The sequence below is a fragment of the Peromyscus maniculatus genome, chromosome 22, assembly GCF_049852395.1.
Source record: "Peromyscus maniculatus bairdii isolate BWxNUB_F1_BW_parent chromosome 22, HU_Pman_BW_mat_3.1, whole genome shotgun sequence".
Lineage (NCBI taxonomy): Eukaryota > Metazoa > Chordata > Mammalia > Rodentia > Cricetidae > Peromyscus > Peromyscus maniculatus.
In genome coordinates this window covers 18,769,833-18,794,593 of record NC_134873.1, presented here as the reverse complement: position 1 = coordinate 18,794,593, position 24,761 = coordinate 18,769,833, and the positions used below count along the sequence as shown (strand labels likewise).

General features: G+C 46.0%; 1 long non-coding RNA gene across 1 annotated transcript; it reads left to right on the top strand.

The window, feature by feature from the left end:
* Nucleotides 1-2,360: 2,360 nt before the first annotated feature.
* On the top strand, nucleotides 2,361-24,697 carry LOC143270202 (uncharacterized). Its single transcript, XR_013047226.1, has 2 exons — nucleotides 2,361-3,555; nucleotides 23,421-24,697. It is a non-coding gene; the product is annotated as an uncharacterized LOC143270202 (long non-coding RNA).
* Nucleotides 24,698-24,761: the final 64 nt, after the last annotated feature.

Here is a 24,761-nt window from a genome sequence, read left to right as displayed (position 1 = left end):
CTGTATCCAGGTTTTTATGTGTGTTCCCAGGATCACACTCAGTTTGCCAGGCTTATTTGGCAAGGGCTTTGCCTACTGAGCCATCTCCCTGGCCCTGTGATATATTTTTAAATGCTACACATAAGTGAATTAAAAAACAAAAACAAAACAAACATTAATGTAGCTTTGACTGGGAATGTGTCCTGCTGACCAGTGGAATGCCAGATTCAAGGGAAAACTGGAGACGATCACCAGCCTGGAACGGCTGAGTTCACACAAGTCTGTTTCTGAGGCCCTAGGCTGGGATTTGGGGAGTCCTTTAGGATTCAAGGCTGGACCTTGCAATTGATTATTCTAACTGGGGGAACAAAAGAATCCAGGCCAGTGAGAAGGCTCACTGGGTAAGAGAGTGTGCCACACAATCCTGACCGCCTGAATTTGATCCCTGTAGCCCATGTAAAGGTGAAAGTAAAAAGATAAAAATCTCCATGAAGCTGGGCGGTGGTGGTGCACGCCTTTAATCCCAGCACTCGGGAGGCAGAGCCAGGCGGATCTCTGTGAGTCGAGGCCAGCCTGGGCTACCAAGTGAGTTCCAGGAAAGGTGCAAAGCTACACAGAGAAACCCTGTCTCGGAAAAACCAAAAAAAAAAAAAATCTCCATGAAGCTGTCCTTGGACCTCCTCATGTTACGTACGCCATGGTCCCTGGGCACATCCCACCCCATCACACACATGACACACACAATAATGGTGAAGAAAACAAAAAAAATGTTCTAAAGCAGAGAGGAGCCCCCAGCAGGCTCTGGACACACCACCCCCACGGACGAACATGCGCACATGGCTGTGTGCAACACGTCTTCCACAGGAGCTAGGGTTTGGGATGGACAAGGAGGGAGCTGGCCGTTTGTAAAAATAAAACCAAGCTCTAATGAGGCAGCCGCCTTCCTTCTCAGATGCACGTGCATCAAAAAAACAGGTTTTGGATCCAGCCAGCCTTCTGCTTCAATCTGTTCTGTATCACGTCTCTCTCACTCTCTCTCTCTCTTTGTAACGACTGGGTCTCACATATTGCTGTAGCCTTAGTTGACTTATAACTATGTAGAACTTGAAATGCTCCTGTCTCTGCCCCCGCAAGAGCTGGAATTACAGCTATGAACCACCACACCCAATCTCTCCAGTAATGTCTAAGCTGCCATATTTCCCTCCCACCCCCATGCTCTGTGTCCTCTTCTGTAGGTGGGGTAGCATCTTAGTTAGGATTACTGTTGCTGTGATGAAACACCATGACCAAAGCAACTTGGGGAGGAAAGTGTGGGAGTCTGTGGGAGACCAGCTTCGACCTACTCCCACCTTTTGAAGGGTTCTTAAGTGAAGGAGAGAGGAATAAGAAAATATCACATAGAAAGAAAGACCTAGACAATGAGGAGAAAGACAGAGACACAGGATAGCTTTGGGAGGGCCTGGGTCAATACCCAGTACCTAGTTCTTTATTCAAAAGGGCTTTTTATAATATGCCAAGGGGAGAGGCAAAAGACCCCCCCTTCCAAGATCAAAGCACACTGTACAGCCAAGTGTAGACCCTTCCAAACACCTGGTAAACACTCCTGTGGCCAAATCATCTCCTTACGCAGCCCTGCTGGGTAAAACAAGCTCAGATTCTCTGACCCTAAGTAAATTCTCACTAGGAAGCCTCTGTGGGCTCCCACAGGAAAGGGTTTATTTGGCTTACACTTCCACATCACTCACCACTGACAGAAGTCAGGACAGGAATGCAGGAAGGGTAGAAACCTGGAGATAGGAGATGATGCAGAGGCCACTGAGGGGTGCTGCTTACTGGCTTACTCCTGATTGGTCAATCTTTCTTATAGAACCCAGGACCACCAACCCAGGGATGGCACCACCCATCATGGGCTGGGTCCTCCCTCATCAATCACTAATTAAGGAAATAACTAATTAAGAAAAGAGCCTGATCTTATGGAGGCATCTTCTTAATTGAGGTTCCCTCCTCTCAGATGGTTTTAGCTTGTGTCAAGTTGACATAAAACCAGCCAGCATAGGTAGACAAAAAGATCCCACACAGTAGGAGTGTGGTGAGCACACAGTAGACTGTCAGTCAATGGCCTCCACCTTTGTCTTCCTCCTCTTTGAGTGTTAGGGACTCCTCCACCCTCTGGCACTTTCCCAGGTAGCTTTAAGCTCCCCAGAAAAAGAAACAGACCCAAACACTGCCCTCTGCTTTCTAGTGGCCAAATAAGTACCTTGCAGGTGTTGAAACGGAGTTCCAAGTTCATGTTCTACTGATTTATGAGTCAGAGGTCAGATCTAATTTACAGATATAGATCTGAGTCATCAGCAAAACGTCACCTTAACTACTACGGCTTACTACTTGCGTTCATGATGAAATACCATACGGCAGGATGATGATAACACGACGTTAATGATACTGCCCACATCTGATTTGATGGCTACAGCGATAACTCTGCACACTTAGCTCCCTGCCCATCATTAATCAGTGATGAAGAGTCTGTGACTGAGATCAACATGGGTCGATTGAGTGGGGCAGCCTGCAGTTCATAAGCCCAGAGTTACCGGAAGACTCCAGAGAGCCAGGGCACAGCGGGGAGAGCCGGGAAGATGTCATTAGCTGGAGGTGAGATGCGGAGGCTGGTTTTCAGAAAGACTGATCGACTGGGAAGCAGAACACTCAGCCGCTGCTGGCGAGGCGCTCACTAAGGCTCCAGGCCCATCTGTCTTGGGTCGTGACTGGAGAGCTCTCCTTTCCAGAGGCAGAAGCAGCTCGGCTGAGAGGAGGGGGGAGATAAGCAAAGCTGGCTGGTGCAGCGGAGGCGGCGGCGCGGGAGAGTGATTGGCAGGAGCGGAGAGAAGGCCTTCGGAAGTCTGTGTGTGCTGCTGCAGGGAAGGTACTTGGAGAGGAGAGCGGGTAGATTGGTTTTGCACTTCAAACGTCACCTGGTGAGTCCCCAACAGCTAGTCACTATGACAATGGTTGTAATACAATGTCTACGACCCACACTGGAGCAGCTGAGAGAATAGGAATTAGTGAGCCAGACTCTGGACAGGATCGGAGAGGTCTCTAGAGCCAAGCAGAAGCCCCACGTCCTGCGAATTAGGCAGAATACACCGACAGGGACCCAGTCACCGCATCGGAAGATGCTCTAGCCTGGAAGCAGTCTTGCTGGCATGTCCCCGAGCTACATCATGTCCGGGTGACCCCTGTACCGGGGTATTTAGTATACTGGTTAAAAGAGAAAAAGAAAAAAAAGCTCTTTGCTAGGCTCTGTGGCAGACACACGTGCCCGCCGGTGGAGACCACACCTGCACTTCCGGCCCGCCTCCCTCCCCGGTTGGTACCAGGACAGCTCCAAATCCAGCTTTGCTTAGGAGCAGTTTCTGATGGCAGTACACTCTCGGGAGGCACTCATGCCTGGTCTCGTGCTCCTCACCAGCAGCAGCTATTCTCTGTGTGGATGGAGGGAGAGGAAAACTCTGCAAAGTGCCAACTTCCGCACCGTCTGAGAGGAGAGCGAGGTGTGATGACACGCGCATAAATACCCAGGTGGGGATGACGGGGCGCGATGAACCGCCAGAGGCACAAATCAAGGCTATTTGAGGAAACACAGTCAGAGAAACTGAGGGCAGCGTGGGAGGGTGCCAGCTCCTGGGGCGTGAGGAGACATTGGGGGGCTGGGGGAGCCTGGGGTGGGTGGCAGAATCTACCCAGACACTGAAACAGGGTTAGCGCTCCAGAGATGGTGGGCATAGAAGGTGAATGGTGGGGAGTCAAGGAAAATCGCTACTTTCAGAGGGACAGCGTCCTTTTTATTTTTATTTTACTTGAAGTAGGGTCTCCTGTAGCCCACACCGGCCTCCAGCTTGCTAAGTAGCTGTGGCTGGCCTTGAACTCCTGATCTTCCTCCCTCTCTCTGCCTCCTTAGGGCTAGCATTACAAGGGTGGCCACCACACTCAGTTTTTACTACGCTGGGGATCCAACCCTTGGCTTTGTGCATGCTGACTCCACTAGTTACTGTCACTGTGCTAACGTCGCTGACAAAAAGTAACTTAAAAGGAGGAGGGAGCGGCTGGAGAGATAGCCCAAGGGTTAAGAGCAATGGCTGCTCTTCCAGAGGACCTGGGTTCAATACCCAGCACCCACGTGGAGGCTCACAACTGTCTGTAACTCTGGAAACTGACACCCTCACACAGACATACATGCAGACAAAACAGCAATGCACACAAAGTTAAATAAATCTTAAGAAAGAAAGAAAGAAAAAAAGGCCAGATGGCGGTGGCGCACGCCTTTAATCCCAGCACCCGGGAGGTAGAGCCAGGTGGATCTCTGTGAGTTCGAGACCGGCCTGGTCTACAGAGTGAGATCCAGGACAGGCACCAAAACTACACAGAGAAACCCTGTCTCGAAAAAAACAAAACAAAACAAATAAATAAATAAAAGGAGAAAGGGGTTATTTTGACTCGCATTTCAAGGAACAGTCCATCAGGACAGGACAGTCCTGGTAGGAGAAACTGATCAGGCTTCAGAGAGCTTCCTTCTTTTTAAGTGGTGCAGAGCCCCAGCCCAGAGAACAGCGTTCCCCCGCCCTCTTTCCAGTGAATCTTCCCACTTTCATTAGCCTAATCAGGATAATCCCTCACAGGCATGCCCACAGGCGGACCTAAATAATCCTTCACCGGTGTGCCCGGAGCCTTGTCTCAGGGTGATTCTAGAGCGCATGGATTTGTTAATATTACTCATCACGTTAGGAAAGCGCTCTGCCCCTGAGCCCTGCTTCCAGGCCTATTTTTCTAATCCTCTGTCTCTTAAGAGAGGTAATTAAACTAAACAAGAAGGCTCTGGCTTGCAGATAAAAAGTGTAAAATAGCAAGGCTCTGAAGTGAAACATCAAATCATATGTCTACTTTGAAGGCTGTTGAAGCCGCTTCTTCCCAGCATAGTCTTTTTCTTTTCTCTGCTTTTCTTTTCTTTTCTATTTGTAGGTTTCTCTGTGCAGCCTTGGCTGTCCTGGAACTTGCTCTGTAGACCAGGCTGGTTTTCGAACTCAAGAGATCTGCCTGCCTCTGCCTCCTGAGGGCTGGGATTAAAGGCATGTGCCACCTCCTGGCATAGTATGTATGTTTAAGATAGAGTCTTGCTATATATGGCCAAAATGACTTCAAAACTGCAATCCTCCTGCCTTAGCGTCCCCAGTGCACAGTAACAGGTACCCCACAATACCCAGCTTTGATGATGTAATTTTTAATTCGTGGTTACTATTTTAGCAAATTGTCCAATACTCTCACTCTTTAAAAATGAGGAGCACAAGCTGAATGTGGTGGCGAATAACTACAATCTCAACACTTAGGAGGGAGAGGTGGGTCAGGAGTTCAAGGTCATTCTCAGCTATAAAGAGACTTCTATGCTAGATGAGACTGTCTCACAAAAACAAGAATAGGAGACCCAAGGAGATAACCCAATTGGTAAGACTACTTGATGGGCAGGCATTAGGACCTGAGTGCAGACCCCCAGTACCCAGCTGGGCATGGTGGCATATGCTTGTGGCCCCAGTACTAGTGATGGGAAGGGCACAGAGATGGGAGAATTTCTGTGGATTGCTGACCTTCTAGTCTACCCAAATCAGCAAACTCCAGGTTCAGTAACAGCCTCTGTCTTTTTAGGCTTTTATTACTGTGAAGAGACACCACGACCACAGCAACACTTATAAAGGAAAACTTTTCATTGGGGCTGGCTTACAGTTCAAAGGTACAGTCCGTTGTCATCACCGTGGGAAACATGGCCGTGTGCGGGTAGACATGGTGCTGGAGAAGGAGTCAAGAGTTCTACATTCAGATTAGCATGCAGCAGAAAAAGAACTGGCTTGAGCTTCTGAGACCTCAAAGCCCACCCCCACAGTGACACACTTCCTCCAGCAAGGCCACACCTACTCCAACAAGGCTACACCTCCTAAGATGCCACTCCCAATGGGCCAAGTATTGAAACACATGAGCCTTTGGGGGGGGGGTTCCTATTCAAACCACCACAGCCTCTGTCTCAAAGAATAAGGTGGGAAGCAGTAGAAGACATCCAGTGTCAACTTCTACACACACATACAGACACAGGAGCCAGGTGAGGTGGGTCACACAATCTCAGTACTTGAGGCTTAAAGGTTTTGAGTTTGAAGACAGGATAAAAGTGCTAGGATACAGCTCAGTTATAGAGCAAAGGCTTGGATTCAATCCTGTGTTGCTTTGAAAGAAGGGAGTGGCACTGTTAGGAGGTGTGGGCTTGTTGAAGTGGGTGTGGCCTCGTTGGAGGAAGTGTGTCACTGTGGAGGTGGGCTTTGAGGTCTCATATATGCTCAAGCCACCCGCAGTGAGATAGACCACTTCCTGTTGCCTGAAAGATGTAGAACTCTCAGCTACCTCTCCAGCACCATGTCTGCCTGCATGCTGCCTGGCTTCCTGCCAGGAGGATAATGGACTGAACCTCTGCAAATGTCAGCCTCGCTAAATTAAATGTTTTTTCTTTATAAGAGTTGCCATGGTCATGGCGTCTCTTCACAGCAATAGAAATCCTGACTAAGACAAATCCCTAGTACCAAAGTGAAGGAAAACGAACCAAGAAAGGGCAGAGAATCCAAACCCAAAATAATCATAAGGAAAGGAGGGAGTTGAGAGCTGAGGTCAGTGAAATAGAGACTAGAAAGAGCGGATAGAAAAACAGAGAGCGCCAATGGAGGCAAACACTGCTCTTTAGAAGAGAAACAAGACAAGATTTTAACTAGCCTTACCACGAGAAAAAGACCTCATCACTAACATCAGCAGCAAAAGAGGCACATGACCACCGACTTTCTGGAACTAGAAGCACAGGGAATATCTTGAGCAATTGTATGCCGACAAATTAGGTAACAAAGACGAAATGGAAGGGTTCTCAGAAAGACAGAAATGGTCAACACTGGCTCAAAAGAGCTGAAGAACTGAACAGACCAGCAAGGACAGAGATTTTCTCAGAAGCAAAGAAAAGCCCCACAAGGCACAGCACTTGCCGAATGTGCATGGGGTCCCCAAATTTAATCCCCAGAAAAGTCCACAAAGAAAAGCCTGAACTCCAATGGCTTCATAGGTAACTTCTACTAAACATTTCAAGACGAATTAAAAGGCTGTAGAAATGGCTCTCAGGGGTGACCCCCACCCTCAACTCTAGTTTCAGGGGAGCCAACACCCTCCTCAGGCTTCCATAGTCACCTGTACTCATGTGCACATATCCACACAGAGATCCACACTATACACATAATTTAAAAAAAAAAAGCAAAATCTTTAAAGAAGAGTAATTACTATTATTTCACAAGTTTCTCCAAAAGGTATTTGAGAAGTGACAATTTCCTAATTCACCCAGAGGCTAGTATTTATTATACTGATACCAAAACCAAAGTATAAACTGAGCATAACCCTAGCACTTAAGAGGCCAAGGCAGGGTTATGAGTTCAATACTAGCCTAGGCTACATAGCAAGACCATGACCTCTCACCTATGATGGACTGTTTAGATGCCTACCCATTATTTACCCCCATTTCTTCCTTAACAAGCAGACCCCCAGTTTTGTTCATGGGTCTCTTTGTCAGAACAGTCAACACTCCTGGCCCTGAGGAAATCCTGATTGGCCCTGAGCCACCTAATGATGCATCAGTGCTGAGCAGGCTCATGAGCAGGAGAGTGAGGCCCCAGATAACGTTCTGGATCCATGTTGATGGGAGGAAGCCCAGTTAGAAAGCTTTACAGTTGAGAGATGATGGTGTCTTGTCCAGGGTGATGAGGATGAAGGAGTGAGAAGTTGCTGGGACATTGTAAAGATGGCATTTTGTTTAGCAGATGTTTTATGTTTTTTAAAAAGTATTTATTCTATTTTATATACGTGTATGTATGTGCACCACATGCACGCAGGAGCCCAAAGAGGTCAGAAGTAATAGGTTTTCTGCCCCATCCCCAACCCCACAATAAGTTTCTTTGCTGATGCAGTAGCCAGATCAAGTAGAACTGAAAAAGTATAACAACAGGTTTATTGAGAGCAACTCTCGGGCGGGTTCTCAGGTTCCAGAGATCGAGGCCAGAGAAGTGGCGCCCCCGAACTAAAGCAGGAGATTTTATAGGTTGTAGGTGAGGGGTGATGACGAGTCTGCCATAAGCTGGGTTTGTGCCCAGGTACGGTCAAAAGCTGAGCACTTGGGCGGGGACTTGAGCAGCTGGCAACTTCAGGGGAGGCAGCCTCAGTAGCCACCAAGAATTTGGAACAGGGCTTTTTGGTGCCTTTCCTTTGTTAGGAGATTCTCTGAGTGTGTGGGGTCTGGAGAGAGAGAGAGAGAGAGAGAGAGAGAGAGAGAGAGAGAGAGAGAGAGAGAGAGAGAGAGAGAGAGAGAGATGGGGCTTTCTAGACTGTGCAGGGGCAAGCCAGAGGCTCCAACCAAACAAGAAGTGTCAGATCCCCTGAGGCTATAGTTACAGACGATTATGAGCTCCACAGACGCTATGAACCAAACCACAGGCCTTTAAAAAAGCAACTAGTGTTCTTAACAGCTGAGCCATCTCTCTGGCCCTTAGTATATATTTAAAAGAGAGTGCTGCAAAACACATATAAGCAAAACTCTCATCAACATTAACAAATAAAATAAAAATATAGTGCCCCAAAAGATATAGAGGCTGGATATGGGGTAGGCGAGATCAAGGCAGCAATAACTCAGATGTGTTTGGGTTGAGCACCTGGAAGCATCAGGTTGGTATTTGCTGAGGTGGAGAGCAGGAATTCAACTCTGACACATGGTATGATATGCCACTGCAAAGTGGAGAGAGCCAGCAGACAGTTAGATGTGCTTAGGGACAGGGGGGAGGTTCACTTTGAAGATACAAATTGGAGAGTTCCCAGCATGTAGACAGTATTAAAGTCATAAGTGACGTCCCTACCAGTGAGAATGGAAGGAGAAGGGGCTGAGGGCTGAGCTCCAGGGTAGCTACCATGGCTGAGAAGGAGTTTTGTGTAGATAAGCGAACCCATCATTCAGCAAAATATATTTTTATTTATTTTTATTTTTTAATATATTTTTGAAAAAGATTTATAATAAGATAATATCTGCGTTTTAATTAAATAATAGTTCAGAATAATGATTTAAAAATCCAATTTGCTGTACGTCAGGTCTCTGTGTATATGATCCAATTTAATTCTCATTGAATCAAACCAGCAGTTTCGAGGCACCAGTTCGGTGATTGCAAAGTACCATTACACAAATTGAAATAAAAATAAAACCTGACTTAAGTAGGGCTGTGGGGAAAGAGCCGCATGGCTGGGACTGGCGTCAGTGAGCCGGAGGGGAGTCTGGAGAAGACAGACAAGCAGAACCCCTCCGTGTTCTGTGATCTTATCTGCAGAGAAGTTAACTCTTCCACACGTTGGTGGTGGCACCGTCAATAAGCATGGAAAGCTGGAAATGGCCCGAGACCCTGTGACACTGCATAATGCCTGAACATCTCGGGCTGGCCACTTAACCATTGAGAAGGGCAAGCAAGGATGGGAGTTGTTGACACAAGGAGTCAGATTTGTCCTCATGGGGTTGGTTGCTTCCTTTTGAGGATAGAATTTCAGCCAATTAGTTTCAGCCAAAGGAAACTTACTACAAACACAGAGGAATCTTGTGGCTCCAAGAACAACAGACAGCCCCGGAGTCCCTGGAAGCCTTGAGACACAGAGGTGGGCCCTCACCCAGAAGGGCAGAGCCTGTGCTGACCTTCGTCATTTTATGCCTCCCTTCCCTCTCCCTCTCCATCTGCTTTGCTGCTGTCAATTTCGGTCTGCTCACGAGCCCCTGTGCTGCGGTGGCCTGCTGCAGCCTTCAGTTCGCAGGGCTTCCTAGTTTAGGGGACTCTGGTGGATGGTGAGTCCTCTGAAGAGGAGAGCTGAGGGAGGGCGGTGGAGCTAGAGAGAAAGTGGACAGCCGAAGCTCCTGAAGGATTTATAGACAGTTAATGGTTGATGGGGGAGGGAGAGGCATTTTCCTCCATGGAGTAGTCATTGGTAAGGTACCCATGTCTCTGTAGATTATTCTTCACCCACTTCACCCGGGTGCTCGTGTGTGTGTGTGTGTGTGTGTGTGTGTGTGTGTGTGTGTGTGTGTGTGCACTCATATGAAAGAGAGAGAGAAACTGGAAGGGTATTAGTTAGGAAGAAGAACAGTATTAATGGGATTAGGAGGGAGACAAGAGCAGATAGCAGGACAGGTAGGCTCAAAATACATTATTCATGCATGAAAATATCATAATAAAACAGACTCGTTATTAGTGTATCATTAATATATGCTCATCAAAAACATTCTACCAAAAGACAGCAGAAAGCAAATAATACACCTTAACCCATTTCTGTCTTGTGGAAGGTACATTAACAAAGCCAGAAAGGTAGATACCACCTACAAGATAGACATTTTTCAGCCGGGCGGTGGTGGCGCATGCCTTTAATCCCAGCACTCGGGAGGCAGAGGCAGGCGGATCTCTGTGAGTTTGAGGTCAGCCTGGGCTACCAAGTGAGTTCCAGGACAGGCGCAAAGCTACACAGAGAAACCCTGTCTCGAAAAACCAAAAAAAAAAAAAAAAAAAAAAAAAAAAGATAGACATTTTTCAGGTGCCTCTCCCCTCCCCCGTAAAACTCCTTGTATTTAGTTACATGGTGGTGGGTGGTGCACACTTTTAATCCTAACACTCAGGGAGGCAGAGGCAGGCAGATGTCATGGAATAAAAGGGAGGAGAGGAGGATGCCAGGGGCCAGCCACACAGCCAGCTACGGAGTAAGGAAAGGTGAGCAGGGCGGTGGTAGCACATGCCTTTAATCCCAGCACTCAGGAGGCAGAGGCAGGCGGATCTCTGTGAGTTTGAGGCCAGCCTGGGCTACAGAGGGAGTTCCAAGACAGGCTTCTAAGGTACACAGAGAAACCCTGTCTCAAAAAACAAACAAACAAAAGAAAGAAAGAAAGTTAGGAAGGAAGGAAGGAAGGAAGGAAGGAAGGAAGGAATATAGAATGGAGAAAGGTAAAAGGCCAGAGGCAAAAGGTAGATGGGATAATTTAAGTTAAATGAAGCTGGCTAGAAACAAGCCAAGCTAAGGCCAGGCATTCATAAGAAAGAAAAAGTCTCCATGTATGTATTTGGGAGCTGGGTAGCAGGCCCTGAAAAACTAAGAAACCAACTACAGGCATATCTCTGAGTTCAAAGCCAGTCTGGCTTATAGATCGAGTTCCAGGACAAGCCAAGTAACACCAAAAGCTCCTTGGAATTTGGCTTCCTCTAGAGGAATTCCCTGATCCCTCCAGGTAGTGACTTTGCCATAACCAGCTGAGTTCTTATGATCGATTCCTGCGGCCCGCAGCACACAATGCCTTACACCTTCGGGAATCATCATCTCTGTAACCTGCAGCTCACTATGAATGAAATTTACGGGTCCCTCTGTGTCCTTGATGGAGAATTAGCCTAAACATTGGTCTAGCCCTCACTTCTGAAGCCACTTAGCTCTGAAGCAATTATGTTTTCAAGGGTCTCTTTTCTGGTCACGTTTCTCAGCAATGTGAACTGATATACCCAATCCAAACATCCGTTGTGCCATGGACTCACCTCGATTATTAAGAAGTCTAGAAATCAGGGGCAAGAGTTTTTTGAACGGGCAGCTTTTTTGTTACAGGAAAAGACTTCCATGGTTAGCACAAATAATAGGCTAAATAATGGTCGCCCGGAGAGGCTCATGTCCTCAGACCTGGAGCCTATGAAGCTTATATCACAGAAGGAAGAGCTCTGTAGATGTGATTACACTGAATTAGATGGAGTGGTACGGAGATATTCTTGGATTACCCTGCCAGGAAGATGCCGTCACAAGAATGGATGCGTGAGGGAGACAGGCATGGAATGGGTGGAAGGGGGTGCTGATGGGAGCAGAGGAAGAAGAGACAGTGTGAGATGAGGGCAAGCCTAGGACTGGAGGAGGACCCTCGAAGCTGGGAGGCTGCTGGGCTCTCCTCAGAGCCTCCAGCAGAAGCTACCCCTGTATCCACCTTGACCTTTGCCCTCTAAAATGCTTTCTAGATTCCTGACCTCTAGAACAGCAAGAGACTAACCAGGAGCTGCTGGTGGTGTGATACAACAGCAATGGAACCTAACATGGCATGCATGCGTTTCTTTTCTTTCTTTCTTTCTTTCTTTCTTTCTTTCTTTCTTTCTTTCTTTCTTTCTTTCTTTCTTTCTTTCTTTCTTTCTTTCTTTCTTTCTTTCTCTCTCTCTCTCTCTCTGTCTCTTTCTTTCTTTCTTTCTTTCTTTCTTTCTTTCTTTCTTTCTTTCTTTCTTTCTTTCTTTCTTTCTTTCTTTCTTTTCAAGATAGGGCTTCCTGTAACTCACTTTGTAGACAAGGCTGGCCTCGAACTCAAGCGATCTGACTGTCTCTGCCTCCCAAGTGCTGGGATTTAAAGGCGTGTGACATCACGCCCAGCAACACGTATGTATTTCATCCTGACCCGCAGTAGGAAGGTGTGAGTCCTCATTCTGGTCCCAAAGCCTCCCTGGAAGGTTAAGAAAGGTAAATTGAGTCACTGTCCCCTGAGGCTCCCCTAGCCATGTCCTCTGGAAGGTTACATGTTTGGCCTCCCTCACTCTCTGGACTTCCGGGGGATCCCACATGAGCAACCACACTCTAAGCACCCATATGACCAAAGCACAGCTTCTCTTCCTACCTCTCCTTTTGAGAGTCTGTGTGTGTGTGGGGGGGGGGGGGGACTCCAAGACTCCGGTGAGCCTTGCTTTCATATCCAGAGTAGCTAGGACTGCAGATATATATGGGTTATCACCATGCCCAGCTCAAGCATACCATCTTTTTAAGAACGAAAGAGTCCCATTAAATGTACAAGAATATGTGCAGGGAGTACTGACTTCTCTACCGTGCTAGTCCACCCAATGAACACTTGAGTGAGCGTGCCATTTAACACACATGCTCCCCAACACAGGTGGGCAGCCTGCCAAGTGCCCTCCTTGCCTTATCTGATTCCAGACTCTCTGGAGTAGCAATGCCCTCAATTGTCCTGTCTGGAGTGGAGCGAGACGCTGGGTCCGGGATTCTGCCTCATCTTGCTCAGCCCTGCGATAAACGCTGTGTGCTTTGCCTCTGCCTGCTCTGACCAGGCCAGTCCCATCCTGCCTGCTATTCATCCTGTGTTCCCTGCTGCCACACTGGCTTGGCATAGCTTAGGGGCTGTTGGCTCCACACCAGGTCCTGTTCCTCTGCCCCTTCCAAGCCCACACCACAGAGGATATGATGTCTTCACTCAAAGGAACTAGACTACATGGGGTTTGGGAACGGATCTCTTAGCTCCATTCTGGAATCCTGTGAAAGAGTCGACACAGCAACCCTGTCTGATTTCAACTGTGAGTCACCGTATAGCATCTTGGCAACTTGAACAGTGTAGGGCCTCGGTTTTTCCATTTGTGCCAAGGAGATGATACCGTAAGACCCCACCATAACAGTCTTGTAAAATGCAAGAATGTGTTGCTGAAAAATTAACATGTGAGCCAGGTGTGGTGATGCATGATTTTAATCCCAGCACTCTGGAGGCAGAGTGGATCTCTGAGTTGGAGGCCAGCCTGGTCTACAGAGTGAGTTCAGGACAGCCAGGGCTACACAGAGACACCTCCATTTCAAGAAAAGGAAGGAAGGAAGGAAGGAAGGAAGGGAGGGAGGAAGGAAGGAAGGAAGGAAGGAAGGAAGGAAGGAAGGAAGGAAGGAAGGAAGAAGGAGGGAAGGAGGGAAGGAAGGAAGGAGGGAAGGAGAGAAGGAGGGAGGGAAGGAGGGAGGGAGATGGGGAGGGAGGGGGAAGGAGGGAAGAAGGGAAGGAGGGAGGAAGGAAGGAAGAAGCTCTGCAGCTGGCTGAAGTATGCAGAACAGCAGTGATAATCCCAAGAACTTCCTAACTGGCTGGTACCTGTTACACTGTTTGGATCTAAAGAAATCTGGCTTCCTCCCCATTTTCCTGGAGAGAATTGAGTCTTTGGTCAGTAGGCACTTTAGTTCATGCCTAAGAAGCTAAGAAAAAGATCCTGGCATGGTGGTTCACCGATGCATTCTCAGAATTTGGGAAACTGAAATGGGAGAATTACCTGCAACATCAAAGCCAGCTTAGGCTATATAGAGACTTCTAGGCCAACTTGGGTTATAGAGTGCCAGAGTAAGACCCCATTCATAAAGAAGAAAGAGGAGGAGGAGGAGGAAGATTTTTTTTTAAAGGAGGTGAAAAAGATGTTGACCTATAATCCTAGCACTCAAGAGGGGTGCAAGGGGCATCAGGATTCAAGGTCATCCATCCTCAGTTACACAGTAAGTTTGAGCCCTGCTGCGGCATGGTCTTTCTGTACACTGTGAATATGTGTCGCTACCATTGGTTAATAAAGAAGTTGCTATGGCCTATGGCAAGGCAGAATAGAGCCAGATGGGAAATCCAAGCACAGATACAGGCAGAGGGAAGGCGGAGTCAGAGGAGTTGCTGTGTGCTGCCGGGGAGTGGGAGGTGAGGTGGGGTGGGTTGGGGTGGGGTGGAGGATGGAGCAAGATGTAATGGAACACAGCTAACACCATGAAGCCACATGGCAAAACATATATTAATAGAAATGGATTAATTTAAGATGAAAGAGCTGGCTAGCAAGAAGCCTGAGCCATGGACCAAACAGTTTGTAATTAATATTAAGCCTCTGAGTGATTATTTCATAAGCTGCTGTGGGGCAGATGGGATACATGAAAACTTCCGGCTACAGAACCCAGTCTGGGTTACATGAGACTCTTCCTCAAAAAATTAGACAAGGGGTTGGAGAGATGACTCAGTAGTTAAGGGTACTTGCCATGTCTGGTAGCTAATTTTGGTTATCACCTTGACTACATCTGGAATTAATTAAAACCCAAACAGCTGGTTTCATCTGTGAGGGAGTTTTCTTGATTGTATGATTTGAGGTGGGAGACCCACCCTAAACCTTGAGGTCAGAAGACATACACTAAATCTTTTTTTTTTTTTTTTTTTTTGGTTTTTTCGAGACAGGGTTTCTCTGTGTAGCTTTGCGCCTTTCCTGGAGCTCACTTGGTAGCCCAGGCTGGCCTCGAACTCACAGAGATCCGCCTGGCTCTGCCTCCCGAGTGCTGGGATTAAAGGCGTGCGCCACCACGCCCGGCCCGACATACACTAAATCTTGACCACAGCCTGTAAGCCACTGGAATAAATTCCATCTGTCTGTCTATCTATCAATTATCTATCTATCTGTCTGTCTATCTAGCAATCATCTATCTATCTATCTATCTATCTATCTATCTATCTATCTATCTATCTATCTATCATTTTATCCTTTAGAGAACACCACTTTATTTATTTATTTATTTATTTATTTATTTATTTATTTATTTATTTATTTATTTATTTATTTATTTTCTGGAGCTGAGGACCGAACCAGGGCCTTGCACTTGCTAGGCAAGCGCTCTGCCACTGAGCTAAATCCCCAACCCTGAGAACACTACTTTTTTGAGAGGATCCCTGTCTGGCTCCCAGTACCCATGCCCTACAGCTCACAACTGTGTGTCACCCCTAGCTCCAGTAGATCAAGCACCCTCTTCTGTCCTTTCCAGGAAGCAACATGAATGTGTCACACAGAGAAACACACACACACACACACACACACACACACACACACACACACACACACATATACACAGGAATAAATTGTTGTTTTTGCTGGAGAGGTGGCTCAGAAGTTAAGAGCAGTGACTGATGTTTCAGAGAATTGGGGTGGGGCGGGGACCTATGACATCAGAGTAAGAATCAGGGTTAACATTGAAAAACATCAGCAGGGTGTGGTGGGTTAAGGCCAGGGAGGTTCAAGGCGTCTTTGAATGCACAGGACAGCTCCCCAGATTTCAACAGTACTCCGGCTTAGAAACTATTGTCTAGAACAGTGGTCCTCAACCTTCCTAATGCTGCGACCCTTTCATACAATCCCTCATGTTGTGGTGACCCCCCCAACCATAAAATTAGTTTCACCGCTACTTCATAACTATAATTCTGCTACTGTTATGAATCCTAATGCAAATGTCTGTTTTCTGATGGTCTTAGGCGACCCCAGTGAAAAGGGTCATGACCCACCGGTTGAGAACCACTGGTCTAGAAGGAAACTTCTGAGTCTTCAGTCATTTGTTTCAGGCTATACCCAGACAGAAACACATTTTACTTCGAAGTCTTAGTAACCTGGCCCTCTGTATTCCACGACAGCTGTCCATGACGGAGGAGAGGGTGGGTTGGGCACAGGGAACTAACCTCTCAGAAGTACTGAGAAACCACCTGACAGTACCAACCCACAAGAGTGCTGTTTCAGAGTGCTCTGCATTCTGACATCATTCATTGGTGAAGGTTATATTTGGCTGGTTCCCCGCTCCACGGGGGAGAGGGGTTCAGGCCCTGGAGACCCTGCTCAGGACCTTGTACTTGGACGGAGTTGTCTTATACAAACAGGTTATTCAGACACGACACTCCAGAAAAAGACCATGCTCAATTTACCCTTAGAAAACTCTAGCAAGATAGGCAAGTGAGCCAAATCATCTCTAGGCCACTGGATCTGAGTTTTCGGTTCATTTGTTCGTATCCCTCTTTTAAAAGTGTGCTGGAGCAGGACTGATCCAATTTGGTCTTTTTGGGGGTGGCCCAGGCTCCCAGAGTGACTGGCTTTGATTGCTGCTCTTCCCACATAGTTCCAGCAAAACCATCAGATTTGGACAAAACTGAGGACGGGAAAGAGTGAGATTAAACAACATAAGGCCAGACAGAGTTGGGGTAGTGGCAAGAGAGGGGGTGAGCTGGAGCAAGGGGCAGAACAGAATCACCGAGGGGTAGAAGCTAACCCACAGAGAAAGATGCTGATGATGACCAGCCGGTTCTCGTCTGGGTCTCAAGCATCCTGCTTCCCCAGCTCCTCTGCCCCTTGCACTGAGCTGAATTGAATTCCAGGCTGCTTCTGGCTTCCCGCTTCTGGGTAGAGGCGACAGCTCTGGTCTCATACCGGCGTCTGAAACACAGCCCTGTCTTGAAGGAGTAGGCCGTGCCGAAGAGAAGCAAGGCCGTTCTGACCTGTTGACTTGTGGTAACAGGGCATCAGCAGGTACCCCTCCCAACCCCCGTGCTAGATGCCTAGATGCAGCATGAGTATTTCCCAGTTCTTCCGTATACAAGGTGATCGAGCCAAGTTCCCACCCTTCTTCACTTGGCTGCTAAACTGTCATGGGAGTCCTGTGAACTCTGTATTGTATGACCCACTAGCAGAAGAAGTGAAATTCTTTTTATTAGCATTGAGACTTGACTTAGAAAACATTCTTCCCTGTACAGTTTTCATTTGAAATTTATTACAGGTGTTAAACTATTATTGTTGTGGATTGCATTTATAACAACTTCTGAGTCCACCCACTCATGTTCTGTTTGCATCATGGAGTCACAAAGTAATGCTTATGGCTAACAGGATTCTTTTTCTTATTAGATATGATATAATTCTTTTGTTGTGACTGGTTTTAAGTGTTCTACAGCACTTCATCCACATAAGAACCTAATAAGGGGCTGGAGAGATGGCTCAAAGGTTAAGAACACTGGCTGCTCTTTCAGAGGTCCAGGATTCAATTCCCAGCAACCACATGGTGGCTCACAACCATCTTTAATGAGATCTGGTGCCCTCTTCTGGCATGCACGTGTACATGCAGGAAGAATACTGTATACACAATAAATAAATCTTAAAAAAGCACACACACACACACACATAGTTCCAGGGGATCCAACACTCTCTTCTTGCATCTGTGGGCACCAGGAATGCATGTGGTACATCCAGGCAAACAATCATACACATAAAATAAAAATAAATCAATCTTAAGGGGAAAAAAAGCATTAGCTAGATGTGGTGGCACATACCTTTCTTTGATGTAGCACGCAGCAGGCAGAAGCGGCAAATTTTCCTGAGTTCAAGGCCAACCTGGTCTACAAAGTGAGCTCAAGGATAGCCAAGGCTACATAGACCCTGTCTCAACAAACAAACAAACAAACAAACAAACAAACAAACAAACGTTGGGTGTTGTGGCAAACACCTTTAATTCCAGCATGTGGAAGGCAGAGGTCAACCTGGATTACATATTGACTTCTAAATCAACCAAGGCTATATATACAGTGTACCCTGTCTCAATTTAAAAAAAAGGGGGGGGCTGCTTAAGAGAGAAGAAACAGCCAGGTGGTGGTGGTACACACACACCTTTAATCCCAGCACTTGGGAGGCAGAGGCAGGAGGATCTCTGTGTCTGATCTGCATAGTGAGTTCCAGGACAGCCAGAACTATGTGATGAGACCTCATCTCAAAAACAAACTTCCAATAACGAAAAGCCTTTGTTATCCCAAACCTTAACTAATGGCTGACCCTTTCTCACTACTGAATTTCTCTAATCTTGGTTTTGGATTCAAGTCCTAGAGACTCAGTGAGTTTCTTTGGCTTCTTTATTGCATAGAAGATGATTGGCTGTTTGCTCAGTGTGTGTCAGGTTGAAGAACAGGAGGATGCTGCAGACGGAGTGACAGCCGAACCGTGTGATTGCCTGTTGGCAAGGTTACTCATCAGCATATCCTGATACTGAGACCCATGCATTTCAGGGATCCCACACTCAAGCCTCCCTGATTCTCATGGAGTCTTTGTGCCGGGGATGGAAGCAATACTTTGCCATTGTCTTCCTCAGCAGCCCAGGCATTATCTCTCAGCCAGTCAACATTTACGATCAAGGTAGTGTTTGTCTCCTGGCCCCAGGGTCAGGCCCATTACATAAAAGCCCAAGCTAGTGAAAGGAATGGAAATGATGAGGCTTGAAATTCTTCACTCTTTGTTCTTCTGATGGGTGACAGGATAATTAATCCAAATGAGATGCAGCCTCTCCCAGCTATATTTAGTCTAATTGCAGAGCTTTTCTCCCCCAGAGGAGTCTTGGATTCCTCCCTAGCAGACAGTGATGCCAGAGGGGAACAATAGAGAGGAGTCTGGCTGGCCACAACAGGACATGCTCAGAGGGGAAGCATCATGGGACAGATCAGGAAATAGGGTTCAATCCCCAGCTCTGTCACTGTGTGGCTTCTGTGTTCCCACAAGGTAGGAGGATGGGAGAGCACTCCAGTGTGACTTTCAAATTCTTTATGTAACATCAAAGACCATGTGGGTGTGTCTTTTGTATTTTTAATTTCTCAGAAAATTTCAATTGTTGGAAATCTGTCAAGTTCATGGTGGCAAATAAACATTTCTTTGCTGTTTTTTTTTTTTTTAAAGCTCAAATTTCATCACTGCCAACAAACAATATCCATTGTTTTAAGTGACACTCATTTTGTTCATTTCTGGAAATGCCCAAATCTAAAGACTATTGTTTCATCATTGTCTTAAACGGTGTTCTATGATGAAAGCCTAGCTTACTTCATGGCTCAGCCACATAATTTTTTGCCAAAACCATTGCTATGTTTTGCATTCAACAAAAAGAGGTGTTTCATAAGCAAACTCATTTTGTTTACATACTAAAATGACAGGTGTTCAGAAGTTGTTTTAAAAAAGGTTAAAATATGTATTTTCTAATAAACCATTTTAAAGATACTATTTTAATGATGTATGTCTGTGTGTGGGTGTGTGCATTTGTATGCAAGTGCCCTTGGAGGCAGGGGCTCCCCATCCCTCTAGAGTTAGAATTTCAGGTAGTTGTGAGCCTCTGGGTGCTGGGAACAGAACCCAGGTTATTTTGGAGACCAGTGTCTCTTCCGCCCCAAGTACAGTATCTCTCTCTCTCTCTCTCTCTCTCTCTCTCTCTCTCTCTCTCTCTCTCTCTCTCTCTCTCTCTCATATAGGGTTTCATTTTGTAGCTCTGGCTGGCATCGAACTCATGATATAGACCAGGCTGACCTCAAACTCAAGAGACCCTCCTGCCTCTGCCTGCTGCCTGCTGGGATTAAAGGTGTGAGCTACTACATCCAGCCCCAAAAAGCCACACTTAAGGGATTGGGTGCCATCTTGTGGTCTCCATGTCACCTGCATGTACACAAATACACATAATAAAATGGAGGAGGAGGAAGAGGAAGAAGAATTAGAAGGAGGAGAAGAAGGAGGCAGTACTGGGTGCTGGCACACACCGGTAATCTTTCCAAGTTAGTCTGGGCCACAAAGCAAGACCCTCCCTCAAAACATAAAACCGTCTCAAATTAATGACATCAGCTCTCAAAATTACACATGAGTCAAGAAGGACAAATGAAACATAAACTAAGCAGAAAATATGAAACCATAGCAAGTATAATCCTAGCAGTATCCGAGTAAAAACCCAAACTAGAAAATGGTAAATCCTGAAGCTGGTGTGCTAGTCTGAAGACAATGTAGCATTCACAGACCCAAGACATCAAACGTATTGACAGATGCAGAGAACACGATAGCAAGCTGTCCTTTCTGATTAACAGAAGCAGTGCGCGCTCAGCAGGTAATGTGTCTGTGAGCCTGACACAGGACACGGTGGAGAGCTCACGAAAGCATCACACCTGGCGTGACACACCAGTGGCTCTTATGCAAGGTCAGCCCTAGGATGCCGATCTCTGCTTCTCGTCAACGCTGTATTGGAGGCTGTGGAGCCAGTGCAGTCCTTCAAAGGGAGCAGCTCTGTTGAGAATAATGTGTTCCGTTCCTGGCTATGGTATTGGTATCTGGATAGAAAATCCAGAGGATTGTACAAACACTGAGTTTAGCAACATAGAGGAAGAAAAATCAGTATAAAAAACAAAGTAAATGTTTCTACTCATCAATTCAGTCATAAATGATTTTTTAAAAAATATTTGTGTGTGTGTGTTGGTGTGCATGAGGGTGTACATGCTGTGGTCCTGCAGAGATCAGAGGAACACTTCTAGGAGGTGGGTTTTCTTTTACTGTGGATTTCACGGGTCAGAACTAAGGTAATCAAGCTGTTGGCCCTATTTTTTAACTTGGAGACAGGGCCTCATTGTACAGCCCTGGCTGGTCTGGATTCACGACAGTCCTTTGACCCTCTGAGATTATACATGCATGACTGCTGAGCTTTAAAACTGCAATTAAGCAAGGCATAATGGTACATGCCTTTAATACCAGCACTTGGGAGGAAGAGGATGAGGATCTCTGCGCATTTGAAGCCAGCCTGGTCTACAGAGTGAGCAGGACAGCCAGAGCTGCATAGAGAGATCCTGTCTCAAAACAACAAAACAAAACAACAAAATTGAAATTAGAATATTTTTTGGCTGGGTGGTGGTGGTGAGCATCCTTAATCTCAGCACTCAGGAGGCAGAGGCAGGCAGATCTCTGAGTTTGAGGCCAGCCTGGTCTACAGAGCTAGTTCCAGGATAGCCAAGGCTACACAGAAAAACCTTGTCTCAACCCCCACTCAAAAACAGAAGAAATAAGAAAACAATACTTATAATATGCAGTGTAAATTAATATTTGCAATATTGGGCTGAAGAGATGGCTTAGAGGTTAAGAGCACTGGCTGCTCTTTTAAAGGTCCTAAGTTCAATTCCCAGGAACCACGTGGTGGCTCACAACCATCTGTAATGAGACCTGGTACCCTCTTCTGGCCTGTAGGCATACATGCAGGCAGAACACTATATACATAATAAATAAATAATTCTTTAAAAAAATATTTGGAATATCATTTAAAATTGATTTTTACTTATAGTACCATTGAGGGTAAATCTGACAAAAGATGTAGAAGGCATATTCACAAGAACTTGCCATTACTGAAATGAAAGAATCACACATCAAGCGGGGCAGTGGTGGCACACGCCTTTAATCCCAGCAATCGTTGAGGCAGAGGCAGGCGGATCTCTGTGAGTTCGAGGCCAGCCTGGGCTACAGAGTGAGTTCCAGGAAAGGGGCAAAGCTACAGAGAGAAACCCTGTCTTGAAAAAACCAGAAAAAAAAATCACACATCATAAGATAAATGATGAAGCCATCATATGATGTCAATTCCCCCAGCTGATGAATTCCTTAAATATAATTTCAAATTGGGATTACATTTGTAATCCCCCCCAGACTTGGGAGGCTGAGTCAGGAGGACTGCCTTGAGTTTGAGACTATCCTTGGCTACAGAGTAAATTCTAGCCCAGCCAGGACTGCAGAGTGAGACCTTGTCTCAAAATAATAAATAAATTCCAATAAAAACCCATTTTTGTAGAAACTGGTCATCTAGTACTCCAATTCATAGAGAAATAAAGGCTCTAATACAGCTTCTCTGATTTTATAAGAATAAAGTTGAAAGATTAATAACATCACCTGACTTCAAGAATTATTTATAAAGCTGCAATAATTAATGCAATGTTGTAATATTCAAAGATATAAAACTATGTCAAAAGATATGTCAATGAAGGACAAAAAATAAGTTCACCCACAAATATACTACAAGGCTGGCTTTCAACAGAGGTACAAATGTCGTTCTGTGGAAAAATCAGTTTTTTTAAATGTGTTGGAACAGCAGGCACCTCTCTTGAGTTCGAGGCCAGCCTAATCTACAGAGTGAGTCCTAGGACAGTCAGGGCTACACAGAGAAACCCTGTCTCCAAAACAAACAAACAAACAAACAAATATGCTAGAGCAACTGGAAATCAAGTTGCAGACCATTGGAGACCATTGGAGAGCTATACCTCTCACTCTACCTAAAAATTAGCCAATACATATGTCATGAAAGAAGATCTATGGGTGTCAGGCGGCACTCATCCTTGGGAAGATACCACTACACAGTTGTTAAAATGGCCAAAACACTGACCCAGATGTTGTCAGGGACATGGAAGGACTGAATCTTCATACCATCATACCAGAATGTAGATTATTTAGGAAAACAAATATTTCATGGAGTGCTAACCATGTAGCCATCACTTTATCCAGCAGCCCTTTCAATCAGAGGTTTTTGCCCAAGAGAAATCAAATCATATGCTCATTAGAAGATGTGCACAAAAGCAGCTTTAATTGTTAGGAATAGGTAAGAGTTAATTAAAACCAACTCAGTCACTCACTGGCTAAACTATAATACAACCACACAATAGTCCCCAGCAATTGTAGAGACCCACAGAGGATTCCTAGCGAGAATTTACTCAGGGTCTGAGAATCTGAGCTTGCTTTACCCAGCAGGGCTGCATAAGGGGATGATTGGACCACGGACATGGTTACCAGGTATATGGAAAGGGTCTGCACTTGGCTGTACAGTGTGCTTTATCTAGCAATTGTTATTTTGATTTTGATCCAGGTCCTCCCAAAGCTATCCTGTGTTTCTGTCTGTCTCCTCTCCGCTATCTTTCTATCTGAAAGTTTCTTATTCCTTTCTCCTCCTCATAGGAACACTTGAAAAGGTGGGAGCCAGCTTCCCACAAGAAATAAAGAGGAATCAGCTTTTCATACACTTGACAACACAGATGGATGACGAACAACTTGATTGAGGGGCCTGGAGACAGATCTTCCTCAGTGGTAGAATGCTTGCCTGGAAGGACCCACTGGAGACAAAAGCAAAACCAAACCAAAACAACCGAGGCCAAAAGAGGTGGCTTGGAGGTTAAGAGCACTGGCTGTTCTTCCAGAGGTCCTGAGTTCAATTCCCAGCAACCACATGGTGGCTCACAACCATCTGTAATGAGATCTGGTGCCCTCTTCTGGCCTGCAGGCATACATGCAGGCAGAACACTGTATACACAATAAATAAATAAATCTTTAAAAAAAGAAGGGGATGACGAAAATGAAAGCTAATAACAAATATCAATCCCCAGCGCTGTGATGGTGGTGGGTCCAGACAGGATGGTCACTGGGGCTGGCTGCTATCCTAGCTCACGTACAGTGAGAGACCTTGTTCCAAAGGAACAAGAGAAACCAGCAAAGTCAGACACCCGACATCTTCCTCTGGCCTCTGCATGCACATACCAAGACCAGACGTGTGCAAATATGGCACACAGAAACGTTAATGATTACTTAGGGATGATGTCCCTTCACACTGTTATGGAACCTGCTGTTTTAGTTTGGTTTCCTGTTGCTGTGATAACTCACCCTGACAAAAGCAACCCAGGAGGAAAGGAAGTTACAGCAGAAGCTTGGAGGGACTTGGTCACATCACATCCATAATCAGGAGCAGAGAGTGGACTACGCCGGCAAACAAGGGCTCAGCAACTTCTTGACCACTAGGGCCTGGCCTAGGACATGGGGCCGTCCACATTCAAGGTGGGGCTTCCCACCTCAATTGAGAAAAACCCATCACAGGCATGTACACAGACCGACATAGCCAAGGGAGTTTCTAACTGAGACTCTCTTCCTAGGTAATGTTCCATCGTGGCAAGTTGGCAATCAAAACTATCGTTATGACCACATTACACTTCTTCATAAATTTCTTAACTTCTGAACCCATGAAACACAACTCTTTTTCTTCTAGCCTTTCTCTCCTGGCTGTGTGGTTTTGACTCCTCTGGGAGTTTCACATTCCTGGAATCATGCAATAATTGTCCATTTTGTGTCTGGCTTATTTAATGGGCCTGTCTTCAAGGTTGAACATGTTGCCAGATATCACTTTTTTTTTTTCTGTTTAAGGCTGAATAATGTCCTACTGTACCTATAAAACACCTTTTCCCAGCTGTCTGTTGGTGAAAGTTTGGGTTGCTTCTGTTAAGGTTACTGTAATATCGCGAACACTGGTGT